The 15,630-nt window shown below is 41.1% G+C and overlaps 1 protein-coding gene across 2 annotated transcripts in view; it reads left to right on the top strand.

Moving 5' to 3' along the window:
* Positions 1-15,630, top strand: part of LOC115476925 (bMERB domain-containing protein 1-like) — a 94,366-nt gene that overhangs the window by 28,264 nt on the left and 50,472 nt on the right. Inside the window, exon 1 of one of the 2 annotated variants that reach the window (XM_030213513.1) lies at positions 4,764-4,768. The exons of the other annotated variant lie outside the window; for it this stretch is intronic. The gene's annotated coding sequence lies outside the window, so the exon portion shown is untranslated. Of the gene's footprint in view, positions 1-4,763; positions 4,769-15,630 lie in introns of those variants that run through there. 2 annotated transcript variants of the gene reach the window in all.

Here is a 15,630-nt window from a genome sequence, read left to right as displayed (position 1 = left end):
GGGATGGCCTCCCAAAAGCGGTGAAAACAATCCATGACCACCTGAACTTCAGGAAATCACTAAAAACCAACCTCTTCAAAAAGGCCTATCCCAACGACCCCACGTAAACCTCTTCACCCAGTAACATAACATGACTAATGATCGTACTGGACATCACGCAAACGTTCATCCCTTCCGATCCTCCACATATACCTCATTCGATCTCTATGCAAACTGTATTTGTTATCAACCGACTGGGCAAATGCCTTTGACGGTATTATGTAAGCCACATTGAGCCTGCAAATAGGTGGGAAAATGTGGGGTACAAATGCAACAAATAATAAATAAATAATAGTAATAATTTTCAACCAATATCATGCTGCAAAACAGTCATACTTTCAAACACTGAATGGTGTTCCTGTGTTACGCTTCCTCAATCATGGCATTTATTTGGATCATGCAAAAATTAAAAAAATAAAATTTACCAGCACACCACTGGCCATGTTAGTCTTTATTTGCTGTCTGTTACCATGTTACTATGCGAAGTGATTTGACAAGGGTCAGTCAGCGGGAGATATGGGCAGGGCCACTGAAGGGGGGGCAAGATTCCCCTGGGCCTGGTCTTCAAGAGGGACCTGGTGCCGGCAATAGAAAAAACGCTTTCTTCAGGCTTCCAGTGGCAGGCACAAGCAGAAGGCTGGATTGGTCTCCTCCTGTGTATCAGGTTATAACATTATTGTGTTAACTCTGCTCTGACGGCCACATCCCTCCTCCTATGTGAAGTACTTCCTATTTCAGCATAGGCAGAAGAGGTTATGGCAGGAAGAAGAATCCATGGCCGGCAGAGCAGAGTTAGCACGATAATGCAATAACCCAGCGCACAGGAGCAGGAGACAGACCAAGTGAGCAGTAAGCTATTGCCAGGTGGGAGGCCTGGGGGCTGCCCTCAAGATTGTTTCTAGCTGGGCCCAGCTTGAACCCTCAGCGGCTCTGGATTTGGGATTTGCAGTCTGCGGTCCTTACCATTTCTCTAACTTCTCTGCTACCCCACTGCTATAAAAGAGTTTGGGCATGAGAGCTGCACAGTTCTTTATGGATTGGGGATGATGTGGTGGCAGTGGCTCCAGGGGGGCACACTTTATTTTCACAAGATCAGGGGTGGGGATATTTTTGCCATTACCAACCCCTTTGACAGTTTCCCGGGATAGGTAATTTTATAACAGGACACCTAAGCTGTGGAGGCATATAGAAACAAATGAAAACTGCAAAAGCTGATGCATAAAATTACACTTACTCCAAAGGAACTGAGAGTTTACCATTTCTGTTGATATGGATATGAATCTATTTTATATTTAAATCTTTTTTTTTTTATTGAAAATCTTTCCTTCAGGTAACAGCAATATACAGCAAATATGTTTATATAAAGACCCTTACATAAATGGTACAATACCAAAGATAAATAACCAGTAAATACAACAATAATATCAACATTACAAAACATTCAACTTGGCATTAAAATGATTTTATTTATTTGTTACATTTGTATCCCACATTTTCCCACCTATTTGTAGGCTCAATGTGGCTTACATAGTACCGGAGAGGCCTTTGCAGGCTCCGGTGTGAACAAATATAGGGTGATGTTGTGGTAAGATCAAGTTCATGTGGCACAGCCACATTAGGGAATAGGATCCCTCCTTTCATTGCATTTAACCCACTAACAACCCCCTAAACCTTCCCTTTATTAGCTGTTTAAACCTTAAGGTACAGCTATGTGTGGCCGGTTTCAATGAGTTACAAAGGGGTTCTCACACATGCTGGAAACAATGAATTTATTTTAGAACATATGGGTCGAATTCTATAAATATCACCGGAAATTGAGGGGTCCTTTTACTAAGCTGTGCTGAAAAATGGATTGCGGTAGTGTAGGCGCGGATTTTGGTTGCGCACCGATCCGTTTTTCAGCGCATCTGTAAAAAAAGGACTTTTAAAAATTTTTGCCGAAAATAGACGTGCGTCAAAATGAAAATTGCCGCACGTCCATTTTGGGTCTTCGACCTTGCTGCCAGCCATCGACCTGGCAGTAAAGTCTCATGCTGTAACCAGGCGGTAATGACCTACGTGCATCAAATGCCACTTGGCATGCGTCCGATATGTGTGTCCGAAAATAAAAATTATTTTTCAGCCGCGCGCCAAAAATGAAATTACCGCAAGAGCCACATGGTAACTAGGTGGTAACTCCATTTTGGCGCACGTTGGGCATGCGTAGACGTTTACGCGGCTTAGTACAAGGGCCCCTCAGCGTTCAATGCTATTCTATAAAGACGCATTGAGATGACCACTCTCTATAGAATAGCGTTGAGCACCAAATTCAGCGCGAGGACTTACGCCAGCTATAACCTGGTATAAATCCTGGCATGCAAAGTTACTATTCTGTAACACTGTGCGCATCTTTTGTGACTGCCCCAGACACACCCATGTCCCTCCCATGGCCACGCCCCCTTTGAGTTGCACATGATCCAGTATTACAGAATAGCACATAGCCGGCTTGGCGCCCACATCATAATTAGTGCCAATTAAGTGCTTGTTAGCTCCAATAATTAAATCATTGGAGCCCATTAATTATTTTGGACACTGATCTGGGATTCACACCCAAATTTGGGCAACCTCTATAAAATTCTGGGGTATATGATTATCTCAGAGCTCAGAATTGGGAATGAAACCCCCTGCCTCCAGCGGAGATGGTGACCTGAGGCCACTTGGCCATCCTGACAAGCAGCACCTGATATTCTCAGTATTGCTCTATTTTTGTAAATTTTTGCATGATCTAAACAAATGTACAGTTTCAAGGCGTTTTTACTAATGGCAAATGGTGTGAAGACAGCAAATAAACATGAGCGAAGAAGGATATTAACAGATTGTGCTTGTGTACAGTGAGGCATCTTGTGCAATTCCAGGCAGTGAAATATAAATTATCAAGACAAAGCTTTAGTTCAGGCTCTCCAGCTTATAATCGAACGAGAAAAACGCCCAAGTTCCGACCTAAATCGGGAGATGGGCGTTTATCTCACAAAAACGAATAACGCGGTATAATCAAAAGCCGAATTTGGGACGCTTTCAACTGCACTCCGTCGCGGATGCGGACAAAGTTGACGGGGGCATGTCGAAGGCGTGTCGAAGGCGGAACTGGGGCGTGGTTATCGGGCGAACAGAGATGGGCGCCCTTTCGCCGATAATGGAAGAAAAATATGCGATTTTAGCGAGAATTTAGGGCACTTTTCCTGGACCCTGTTTTTCCACGAATAAGGCCCCAAAAAGTGCCCTAAATGACCAGATGACCACTGGAGGGAATCGGGGATGACCTCCCCTGACTTCCCCAGTGGTCACAAACCCCCTCCCAGCACAAAATATGACGTTTCACAACTTTTTCTTTTCACCCTCAAATGTCATACCCACCTCCCTGGCAGCAGTATGCAGGTTACTGGAGCACTTATTAGGGGGTGCAGTGGACTTCAGGCAGGTGGACCCAGGCCCATCCCCTCCCACCTGTTACAATTGTGCTGCTTAATGCGTTAGTCGTCCAACCCCCCCAAACCCACTGTACCCACATGTAGGTGCCCCCCCCTTCACCCCTTAGGGCTATAGTAATGGTGTAAACTTGTGGGCAGTGGGTTTTGAGGGGGATTTGGGAGGCTCAACACACAAGGGAAGGGTGCTATGCACCTGGGAGCTCTTTTACCTTTTTTTTTTGTTTTGTAAAAGTGCCCCCTAGGGTGCCCGGTTGGTGTTCTGGCAAGTGAGGGGGACTAGTGCACTACGAATCATGGCCCCTCCCACGAACAAATGCCTTGGATGTATTCGTTTTTGAGCTGGGCGCTTTCATTTTCCATTATCACTGAATAACAAAAACGCCCAGCTCACAAAGTAGCGAATAACATATGGGCGTCTATTTTTTTCGAAAATACGGTTGGCTCCGCCCCTTCACGGACCCGTTCTCGGAGATAAACGCCCATGGAGATAGGCGTTATCGTTCGATTATGCCCCTCAATGTGTCCCAAATGTGGGCTCAGTTCAGAACATGGGATACAAATGCAGTAAATAAATAAATAAATAAATAAATAAACATAGAGCAGAAAATCACACTGAGGATGATTGTGGATGTTGGGATCGGATGAAGCTGTTCAATGCCAGCTCTCAGATAAAAAGCAAGTACACGTCTGAGGATTACACATTTCGCAGGACAAAAGTACACAGTATCCATAGAAAGTTTTCCTTTAATGTGAAGAACTCCATTACCCTAACTCAGGCCTGGATTTAGACATAGGCATGTAAGCAACAGTCTGGTATGCCCAGTTTTGAAGGTGCAAATTCCTGGGCTGCAGAAGATCCTTCTTCCACACGCCCCTGGGCCGCTTACATTGCTGCTTCAGATGGGTACTGCTGTTGCACTCTCTGATCCTGACTGTAGGCACTACAGTCTTAACCTGCCCTAGAGAAATGATGTGATCCTGTACCCCTCTGCTGGGAGGCTGCAAGTGGTTCAGGTGTGCTCAGATCCAGAAAAGGACTTCTCCTGGAGGGATAGGAAATCTCTAGAAATAAGATGACTAAAGGATCTTGAGGCTGTTTGGTGATTCAGAAAGTCTCCATACCCCCATTTCCCCCAACAGGATCTTCATATGGTAACAGTAAGTAGGACGCTTCTGATCAATACCATAGATGAGGTGCTAGCGTACATGCTCTTCTGGGACAAGTTTTGGCCTGGTGGTCAAAACGTTGCTGCAGGGCTGGTGTTCTGTGTGTGGTGTGTTGTTGAGGTGGTGGTGGGGGGTGCACAATCAACACAATATCCCTGGGCCCTCATGCCACAAGGGGTACCCAAACCTGCCTGAAGCTGAAGGAGGTACAACTTGTTCACAGGGTTTAGCATTCTCTCCCAAATTTCCTCCCTGGGCCCCAAGTTACACAATTCTGGATTTATGCATATGGACTGAACACAAATCTTTTCTGGCCTAAAGGTTTTTCCCTGTATCTTTTTTTTAGTCATTTGTATTAAATTTTCAAATAACAAAGGCTGAACCAGCCAATACAATCAGAACAGTAACAATAATTGCCATCCTTTAATAACATAGATGGTGAAAATTGAGTATGAATAATGGCATGATCTGAAAAAAAGGAAAAAGCAAACCAAATAAAAAAGACAAAACAATGACAAAAACCCAAAGCGTTTGACAAAATACCTCATGAAAGACTCCAGAGGAAATTGGAGAGTCATGGGATAGGAGGAAGTGTCCTATTGTGGATTAAAAACTGGTTAAAAGATAGAAAACAGAGAGTAAGGTTTAATGTTCAGTATTCTCAATGGAGAAGGGTAGATGGGTTCCCCAGGGGTCTGTGCCGGGACTGCTGTTTTTTAACATATTTATAAATGATCTAGAGATGGGAGTAACTAGAGAGGTAATTAAATTTGTTGACACAAAGTTATTCAAAGTTGTTAAGTCGCAAGAGGATTGTGAAAATTTATAACAGGATGTAACGAGACTGGGAGACTGGGCATCTAAATGGCAGATAACGTTTAATGTGAGCAAGTGCAAAGTGATGCATGTGGGAAAGAGGAACCCAAATTGTAGCTACATAATGCAAGATTCCACATTAGGAGTCACCGACCAAAAAAGGAATCTAAGCGTTATTTTTGATAATACGTTGAAACCCTCCGCTCAGTGTGCAGTGGCAGCTAAGAATGCAAATAGAATGTTAGGTATTATTAGGAAAGGAATGGAAAACAAAAAATGAGGACGTTATAATGCCTTTGTATCGCTCCATGGTTCAACCGCACCTCGAATATTATGTTCAATGGTCACCGCATCTCAAAAAAGATATAGTGGAATTAGAAAAGGTACAGAGCAGGGTGACGAAAATGATAAAGGGGATGAGAAGGGCGACAAAAATGATAAAAGGGGTGGGACGACTTCCTTGTGAAGAAAGGCTAAAGTGGCTAGTGCTCTTCAGCTTGGAGAAAAGACAGCTGAGGGGAGATATAATGGAGGTCTATAAAATAATGAGTGGAGTGGAACTGGTAGACATGAATCACTTGTTTACTCATTCCATAAATACTAGGACTAGGGGGCACGCGATTAAGCTACAAAGTAGTAAATTTAAAATGAATCAGAGAAAATATTTCTTCACTCAACGTATAATTAAACTCTAGAATTCATTGCCGGAGAATGTAATAAAAGAAGCTAGCGGATGCCTTCCTAAAGGAAAAGTCCATAGAGTCTAGACCATTATTAAAATGGACTTAGGGAAAATCCACTGCTTATTTCTAGGTTAAGCAGCATAAAATGTATTATACTGTTTTGGGATCTTGCCAGGTATTTGTGACCTGGATTGGCCACTGTTGGAAACAGGTTGCTGGGCTCAATGGATCGTCAGTCCGTCCCAGAATGGCAGTACTTATGTACTTATGTACTTATGTAAAGTAGCCCACATGGTATAGATTCTGACAAAATAAACACAGCCATGGTTAACTCAGAAAAGCTGGAAGCTTGGAGTTAATGCACAAGTTAGTGCAGTCGTGCCAGCGCAGTGACAGATACCACAGAGTAGAGTGGAGGAGTAGACTCATGTGTGCAGTGGCCTGAGAACCTGGGGAATTGGGTTCAATTCAACAAATCAAAAATCTCCACACAATTGGGTTATTACATCATACTACTCAATGACATATTTAAATGTTAATGTGTTACTTATTTTAAAATTTTCATTCCTTTTATTATTACTGCAATGTGGAGCACTGAGGCATACTGCAGGGACAAAGTCCAGCACCTAAAACCCTTGAGGTCCTAATACCCCAAAGAAGCTTATTGTGAAACTGCTGGCCAGTGTTGGTTGTGGGACCATCTGGGGACCTTTAAAGATAAGTTTTACTTATTCTCTTGTCTGCTCTTTTTTTGCTGTTTTTGAAGTTGGTGAGCCCTGTATCTGTTTTTGTGGTGGTGTTTTGCCAATGAAGTAAACATTCAAGTCAATTCAGTTTGCCTGATGAGCGCTTGAAAGACTTTAACTGAAATACTGAGGCTTTTTCCTCCGTATAGCAAAAACAAAAAACCAACAGTATAACAATAATAATAAAAGTAAAGAAAATTTAAAAGCAAGTAACACATTAATATTTAAATATGCCGTTGAGTAGTATAATGTAATGTCCCCAATTCTGTGGAGATGATTGGTTGATTTGTTATACAGTAATATCTTCATTCCTTGTTTTGTTAGAACTGGGTTCGATTCCCAGTGTAGTTCCTTGTCACTCTGACCCCAGGTACAAAAATATATACATAATAGTATATAATATGTAAACTGATTTGATTCTAACAACAAAAGGGTAGTGTATCAAATCCCATTCCCTTTTCCTTTTAGCACTAATCAACTGCTTAATGCACTTTAGAACAAGGGCTTCTAAATCAACAAAAATCAAGGCTGAGACCATGCAAAGTTCATAGAGCTACCATTTGTCCACCCTGAATAGTCCTTAAATCATTATCATTGGACTTCAGCAGACCCCACTCAATTATTGTTGCAAGGTAAATACTGTGCTTTTTACAGCACTGATTAATTTGCTAGTGTAATAAAGTTGTCTTTGCTCTTCGTAAGCAGCTTATTTTTAAGCTGTGCCATCTGGCAATCCTCATCTGCAGTTAACCTAAGCCTCTTGCTTGTACCTGCACTAACCCATAAATTAATAGTGTGTCTGAAAGTCACACTTTCTTATGGGTGAATCTGTGCTGAGAATCCACTTGTCATTTTTTTGTATGGTTAACTGGCACAGACGTTTTCATGCTGATAAGCACCTGATCAATTTAAGCAGTATCACCTGTGACAGGGGGCATTATCAGAAGACAACTGTCTGCTTGTAGATGCACCGAGCTGGAAGAATTTTGGCATCCAAATCCCAGAGCACCACTGCAATTTAAAAAATAGAATTTAAATAGTTAAAGGTGTTTATATTTGTACGGATCTGCATTGGTGGTAAGATTCTGTAAGCTTTTATCATGGACTTGTGGTGATTGAATCTCACTGCTGATTGGTTCAAACAGTACACTTTCTATTCTAATTCACATTATTGTGCCATCTCCAACTCTTCTTGCAGAGCTGTTATAGTTGTTCCCACAAGAGACCAGGGAAAACCTCTCCTATGCTATTTGCATCCATACCTACTTCCCAAGCTTCAGGCATCTCTTCACATACAGCAAAAGGGAGGTATTTCATGTCCATTGCCCTCGGTTATGCTGCAGAAATCTTGTGAGGCTGCCGTTTGAACTCTCGGCAGCCATTTTGAATTGACGCGAGGAGAAAGGCAGTCTGCAGATGTGCCAGGCAGGAAAGAGGGAGCACACTATGGTAAAGGAGGGGAGGGGAGGATAGGACGCCAGCCTGCCCGTTCGTCCGCAAATCCGGACAAATGGTTAGGCTGGCAAAACCCACCCAGTTGCCCGGCCGTGTCCTCAAAATGAAGACATGTCCGGGTAAAACCACAAGGTCATGACACCTAGATTCTGCTATCTTTTCTGTGCACACAGTTTATTGTAACAGACTACTAGAGAATCATTCAGTTGATCAAATCTCCAATCCATGAAAAGGGCCATATGCTAGACTTGGTATTTTGCAAAGGGGTTGACATCTTGGAAAACAAGGCTGGTGGCATAGAGATAACACCCCTATCATGGACTGATCATTTCCTAGTCACATTTTCTGTTAAGGACTACATAAAACAGATGATCCCAATCAAAGTTTGGAAGGAAATCTGAGACATAAGAAATCGGACTGCTGAAAACTTCCTAGAAGCCTTGTTGTACCTCATGGAGAATTGGGTTCAATTCCCACTGCAGCTCCTTATAACTCTGGGCAAGTCACTTAACCTTCCATTGCCCCAGGTACAAATAAGTACCTGTATATACTATGTAAACTGCTTTGAATGTAATTGCAAAAAGGCAGTATGTCAAGCCCCATTCCCCCCCATCTGTAAACTTGATTGATTTGGGAAGAGAATTCTAAATTTTGGTGCCTTGATAGGAGAAATTAGCAGGGTGCATTGTTTTATATATCACATTCTTACAGATATGGAAATGGAAGACAATGTATTCTCTAGATGATGAAACAGCATTGCGAGGAGGTAATTCAATAAGATTATTCATATATGATGGGGCTTGACCAAACTGGATTTGGTGAATGAAAATGCTTAATTTGAAAGATATTCTATCTCTTATTGGTAACCAATGTAGCTCATATAAAAGAGGAGTGGCTTTGGGAAAGCGACGAGATCTTGGTTAAATCTCTTCATAAAGGTGGCTAATAAATCCCAATAAATAAATACGTAAAAAGAAATAAACCTCTAAAAATCAATCCCATTCCAAGAAGACAAGAACTAGTTTTCCAACTGCGGTTATAGCTTTAGGGATGTGGGTTTAAATGTGGCTTAGTTCACACAACAAGAATCACTGTAAAAAACCAATGTATACCCTACTGGATTATCTATTGATTTACTATAGTTTAACTGGGACACCAACATCAGCCACAAAAGAGCAGACTAGTATGACTGAAACATGTTCACCTGAGCTGAACTACTGCAATAACATATTTAGTTCCAGCACCAGCAAATATATTTCACAATTAAAAAAAATGAAATTTGAAAAACTGTTTCGGAAAGGTTGGCAGTAGGTGCAAGATGAACCCTGTCATACACACTGTGGGGATATTCTTTTATTCTCTTTGAGTATTTCAAGATCGTCACACTGCATTTTGGACTTTTGTTGGTCTTTTATAAGACCCTGAGATGTTTTTACTTTTGTAGCTGCACAGCTATTTGTTTTAAGATTCCATCAAACAAGACTCCTGAGGCAGGCACTCTGTGCCGAAACACGGTGCCGTGTTGAGTCCTATATGCAATATTTTGACCATTAAAGTATCATTACACTTCAGTCTCTTTTCTTTGCTGAGCCACCTTCTGCTTCCCATTTAGTTTCTCTGCTCGGATGTTTGTGCACCATACAAAATAATCCACCATAGCTTTACGCATCTTGGCATGTTCTGTGTGGTTATTGCCTTCTACATGCAAGTGCTTGATGACCCAAATCACCTTTAGCAGGGTCAGGGTTGTCTTGAGGGCTGTGCAGGTGATAGGGGCACAAATATTGCTCCCAATCCATTGTCTTCTCTGTAGTGGCCACAGTAGGGTGGGAGCGCTAGGGGACGTGTTGCACAGGGTGGGCTAGATTCTATAAATGGCACTCAAATTTTGGCGCCAAAAAAATGAGCGCTGTGTGCTGCTCTATAAATGATGCTTTGAGTTGGGCACTGTTTATGGCAGAAAGCGCTGGGATCTGCGCCTAACTTTAGGCATGAGGATTTACACCGAAACCTGGTATAAATTCTCACACCTAAATTAGGCACAGATCCCCCAAATACTATAATACTGTGTGCATCTTTAGTGAATGCTCCTAATCCACCCATGCTCCTCCCATGGCCACGCCCCCTTTTCACTTGCACGCTAAGAGATTTACCCACACATCTTTATAGAATAGCGCTTAGAAAGGCGCATGCGTAAAATCAAAATTGTTGCCAATTAGCACCAATAATTGATTGGTAGTGCCCATTTATTGGCGCTAATTGGCTCATTACGCAATTATGTTTCAACAATTTTTATTGATGAGATAACAGAAGAAACAACCCAAAGTCACAGTTCGCAAAGAGTTAAAAACAAAAGCATCTGAATAACAGCAGACTAATAAGCTCATCATTCGAGTTTTAACAGTTTACTCCCCACTCCCTGCCCCTCCCATTCCCCCAAACCCTCTCCCCCCCCCTCCCCAAGTCCAGATCGCTAACCAGATGTGTAGTGACAACAACACTGATGTCATACATACTAAGCCAGTCCAATTAATGGTCTGCTTGCAAAACAAGCAAATGGTGCATCTCCACATCTGTCAAACAACCAGTGAAAACGCTTGACACAGCGCTTAGACCAATCCAGGCGTCCAGTTTCTGGTTCCACCAATCTTCACACACCTCAAGCAGACCATGCTGCTACAATTAAATTGGACACACAAATTAGGTGCATGCAATTTTGAATACCATTTATAGAATCTGGGAGGTGGGGGAGTATGATTCTAGCTTGGGATGTTCCTCAGCAAGGGACTGTCCATTTAAGCCAATCACATTTTTAGTTATAGTAACTAAGCAACAGATGGCAGGTAAAGACCAGCATGGTCCATATACTCTGCCCCGCCTTATGTAGAACATAAGTGGAGTGGAGGAGTGGCCTAGTGGTTAGAGCACCAGTCTTGAAATCCAGAGGTGGCCAGGTCAAATCCCACCACTGCTCCTTGTGACCTTGGGTAAGTCACTTAACCCTCTATTGCCTCAGGTACAAACTTAGATTGTGAGCCCTCCTGGGACAGAGAAATATCCAGTGTACCTGGATGTAACTCACCTGGAGCTACCACTGAAAAAGGTGTGAACAAAATTCAAATAAATAAAACACACAGGTTACCTCCTCTGTATCTATGCTTTTAGGATTGTACCTGCTGCTCTGTGCAGATTACACCCCTCTAGGACATTAGATTTCCTCTGATCCCATCTTTTCTAGATAGAGATCTTCTATGTTTTTATGCCATGCTTTTTTTAATTCTGTTTTTGTCCCATCCCACTATTTATATGCAAACTAGATCCTAAGTGGTTTAAAGTAAGGCTGACCAGCCAAAACTCTGGGAAAAACTAAAGCAACCAAAAAACAGTAATATTTGATAAAATGATCAGTTGTCAACCTGAATCAAATATTTGTTGAATATAATTGTATTTGTGATTATGAAATACACTATTTTATGAAGACACATAGTTGCAATGTAGGCAATCCACTACCCTTTCCTTGAAAAAACATTTTATGAAGTCACTTTTAAGTTTGCCTCCTTGTAGTTTCATTTCATGTCCTCTAGTTCTCAGGCTTTGGAAAAGATTTGTTTGCCCATCAATACCTTGCAAATTTTTAAATGTCTGTATCACATGTTGAGTGCAGATGGTGCAGAGCAGATGGTTGAAGACTGGGGATAGTATCTCCAAATGTTTCATGCATATCATGAAAGAGCGAGCCCCTGTCTTAAATCAAGTTGTCTTGGATACAGTCTCAGTCTCTTACATTTACTGTTAGTTTTGACAGGAAAAAAATCCCAGTCTCAGGTATTTTTAACTTGCTTATATCCAAACTAGTTCCTAAACAGTTTACAATAAAGTTGACCAGCCAAAAACACTGAGAAGTAATAAAGCAACAAAAACCAATAACATTTAATAAAATGCTTAGTTAAAAGTGAACCTGAATCAAATATTTGCTGAATTAAAAAAGTCTTTAATTGCTTAAGATAATATAAGAACATTGGCATTTAATATTCAGAGCCAAGCTATTCCCAATTCTCACTACTTAAAAAGAAATGCCCTTGACTGATAGAAAGTTTTATTTATTTATTTATTTATTGCATTTGTATCCCACATTATCCCACCTTTTTGCAGGCTCAATGTGGCTTACAATACATCATGGGTACTGGAAATAGAAGTGAATATACATTAGGTTTAAAGAGGGTTTGTGTTACATGGTGGTGAATTACATGATGGTGTTAAAGCAAAAGACATTATAAGACAGTACTAAAAGTTCAAAAGATTATACAATTACACATGTTGACCTTTGTGATATATCTCGTCGAAGAGATAGGTTTTTAATAATTTACAGAAATTGGTCAGTTCATAGACCGTTTTCAAGTTACGTGGCAGCGCATTCCAGAGCTGCGTGCTCATATAGGAAAAGGTAGATGCGTGCATTGATTTGTATTTCAAACCCTTACACTTGGGAGGATGAAGAATGAGGGATGTGCGGGAAGATTTTTTTGCGTTCCTGGGTGGTAGTTCTATTAGATCTGACATGTAGGCTGGGGCATTACCATGGATGATTTTATGGACTAAAGTGCAAAGTTTAAACGTGATGCGTTCTTTTAGTGGGAGCCAGTGTAGTTTTTCTCGTAGGGGTTTCGCACTTTCGTATTTTGGTGTGCCGTATATTAGCCTGGCTGCCGTATTCTGAGCTGTCTGGAGTTTTTTTGAGTATTTGCTCTTTACAACCAGCGTAGAGTGAGTTACAATAGTCCGGATGACTGAGTACCAGTGATTGTACCAGATTGCGGAAGACAATCCTTGGAAAAAATGGTCTAACTCTTTTTAGCTTCCACATTGAATGAAACATCTTTTTGGTTATGTTATTTGCATGGTTCTCAAGTGTAAGATGTCGATCAATGGTGACTCCGAGGATTTCAGGGTGTCCGAAACTGGTAGATTTAGTTTAGGTGTGTTGATGGTGGTAAATTTATTCTTATTGTATTGCGAGGTGAGTACCAGGCACTGGGTTTTCTCAGCATTGAGTTTCAGCTGAAATGCATCTGCCCAGGAATTCATAATATGTACGCTTTGCTTGATTTCATTGGAGATTTCTCTTAAATCTTGGTGGAATGGGATGAAGATCGTTACATCGTCAGCGTATATATATGGGTTTAGGTTCTGATTCGATAGTAATTTGGCCAAGGGTGTCATCATTAGGTTGAGTATGGTCGGTGAGAGGGGGGATCCCTGTGGAACTCCGCATTCAGGTTTCCATGTCGCTGATGTAATTGAGTTTGAAGTCACTTGATATGAGCGTGTAGTGAGGAACCCTTTCAACCAATTGAGAATGTTGCCTCCAATTCTGAAGTATTCGAGGATGTGTAATAAAATTCCATTGTCGACCATGTCGAATGCACTTGACATGTTGAATTGTAGCAGTAGAATGTTGTTGCCGTTTGCTATCAATTGTTTGAATTTGTTCATGAGCGTGACTAGTACGGTTTCAGTACTGTGGTTAGAGCGAAATCCTGATTGAGAATCGTGTAATATCGAGAACTTGTTTAGATAGGCTGTGAGTTGTTTGGTCACTATGCCTTCTGTTATTTTGGTAATTAAGGGAATGGATGCTACTGGTCTATAGTTCGTTAGTTCATTTGCATTTTTCTTTGCATCCTTGGGTATAGGGGTGAGTAAAATGTTACCTTTTTCCCTTGGGGAAAGTCCATTTTCTAGCATATAGTTTATGTGGTTTGTTAGGTCTTTTATAAATTGTTGAGGGGCCGATTTCATGAGGTTGTTTGGGCATATATCTAGTTTGCAGTGAGATTTGGCGAATCTTTTAAGCGTTTGTGAGATAAGATCTTTCGTTATTATTGTGAATTCTGTCCAGATTCTGTCTGCTGGATATATTCCAGGATCTGGGTCTAGGCAGTCCAGGAGTGTGCTGTATTCGGTGTGGCTGACAGGTATTTTAAGTCACAGTTGTTTGATTTTCTCCTTGAAGTACTTCGCCAAGTCTTCAGCTCCCAGTATGTCTTTGCTGTTGTTGGTGATTGGAGTGGTGTCTAATAATTTATTTACAAGTTGGAAGAGTTTTGAAAGGTAGAAAGAGTTTGCTTAAGGGTGGAGTTATAGAAGATCAACAATTGCATGGCTTTTTTAAATGCATGACTGATTTAAAAAAAAAAAAAAAAACTATAGCAGTACATGCAAATCTCTCTCATGAATATTAATTGTGGATATCCTGAAAACCTGACTGGCTGGGGTGCCTCCAGGATCAGGTTTGGGAACCACTAAACTACATGCTTGTTCATCCAGACATTTTCTACCTCTGAGCTCTGTCCCAGTGAAATTCCAAGGGCTGCTAAGGAAACAGCAGGACAAGGTATCCAAGCACAGCACGAGTAGAACACAGCTAAACATTATTCATTCAATTTCAGAAATAAAAGAACACAGTAGCAGGTTAGTCAGAGCAAGCAGAAAAATGATAATTACTTGTATAAATATCATGTAGGGCAAGCATGCTCTGTAATATACACAGTTAGGAATCAGACCTGATAATAAACTCAAACATCTGAGGTCCTGCGTCATACAGCCACAGCACTAATCATATCACGCAAATGCAAAAGGATCTTTTTCTCAGTTTAAAGTACAATAGACTAAGTTTCCAGCAGCACTAAATGTTACAATAAATCCACAATTATGCATTTTCAGAAAAAATATGTTCATAAGGGACTAAAGTCAGAATGGATTTTTACAGTAGATGTAGTTATCAATAGAAATCAAACAAAATAAAACATGGAAAAGAAAATAAGATGATACCTTTTTTATTAGACCTAACTTAATACATTTCTTGATTAGCTTTCGAAGGTTGCCCTTCTTCCTCAGATCGGAAATAAGCAAATGTGCTAGCTGACAGTGTATATAAGTGAAAACATTCAAGCATTACTATGACAGTCTGACAGGGTGGGAGGATGGGGGTGGGTCGGAGGTATGCAAGGGGACATCAAAGCATATCATTGATATTCTAACAGGATGGGTGTGGATAGGTGAGGGGAGGGTGATCAACAGAGACATACAGCTTTATGGTTTATAATGGGCTAGGAACCCCAGATCCTTGTTAAGTCCTTTCTGTTGGGTGTTAAAATATTCAATCATTCTGACTTCAAAGGTCTTACGTTCTTGTATGGTTTTAAAGTTACCTTTCAGGATTCTCACTGTGAAGTCACTGGTACAGTGTCCTGGTCC

Source organism: Microcaecilia unicolor, chromosome 8, assembly GCF_901765095.1.
Source record: "Microcaecilia unicolor chromosome 8, aMicUni1.1, whole genome shotgun sequence".
Lineage (NCBI taxonomy): Eukaryota > Metazoa > Chordata > Amphibia > Gymnophiona > Siphonopidae > Microcaecilia > Microcaecilia unicolor.
This window is presented reverse-complemented; position numbering and strand designations above follow the sequence as displayed.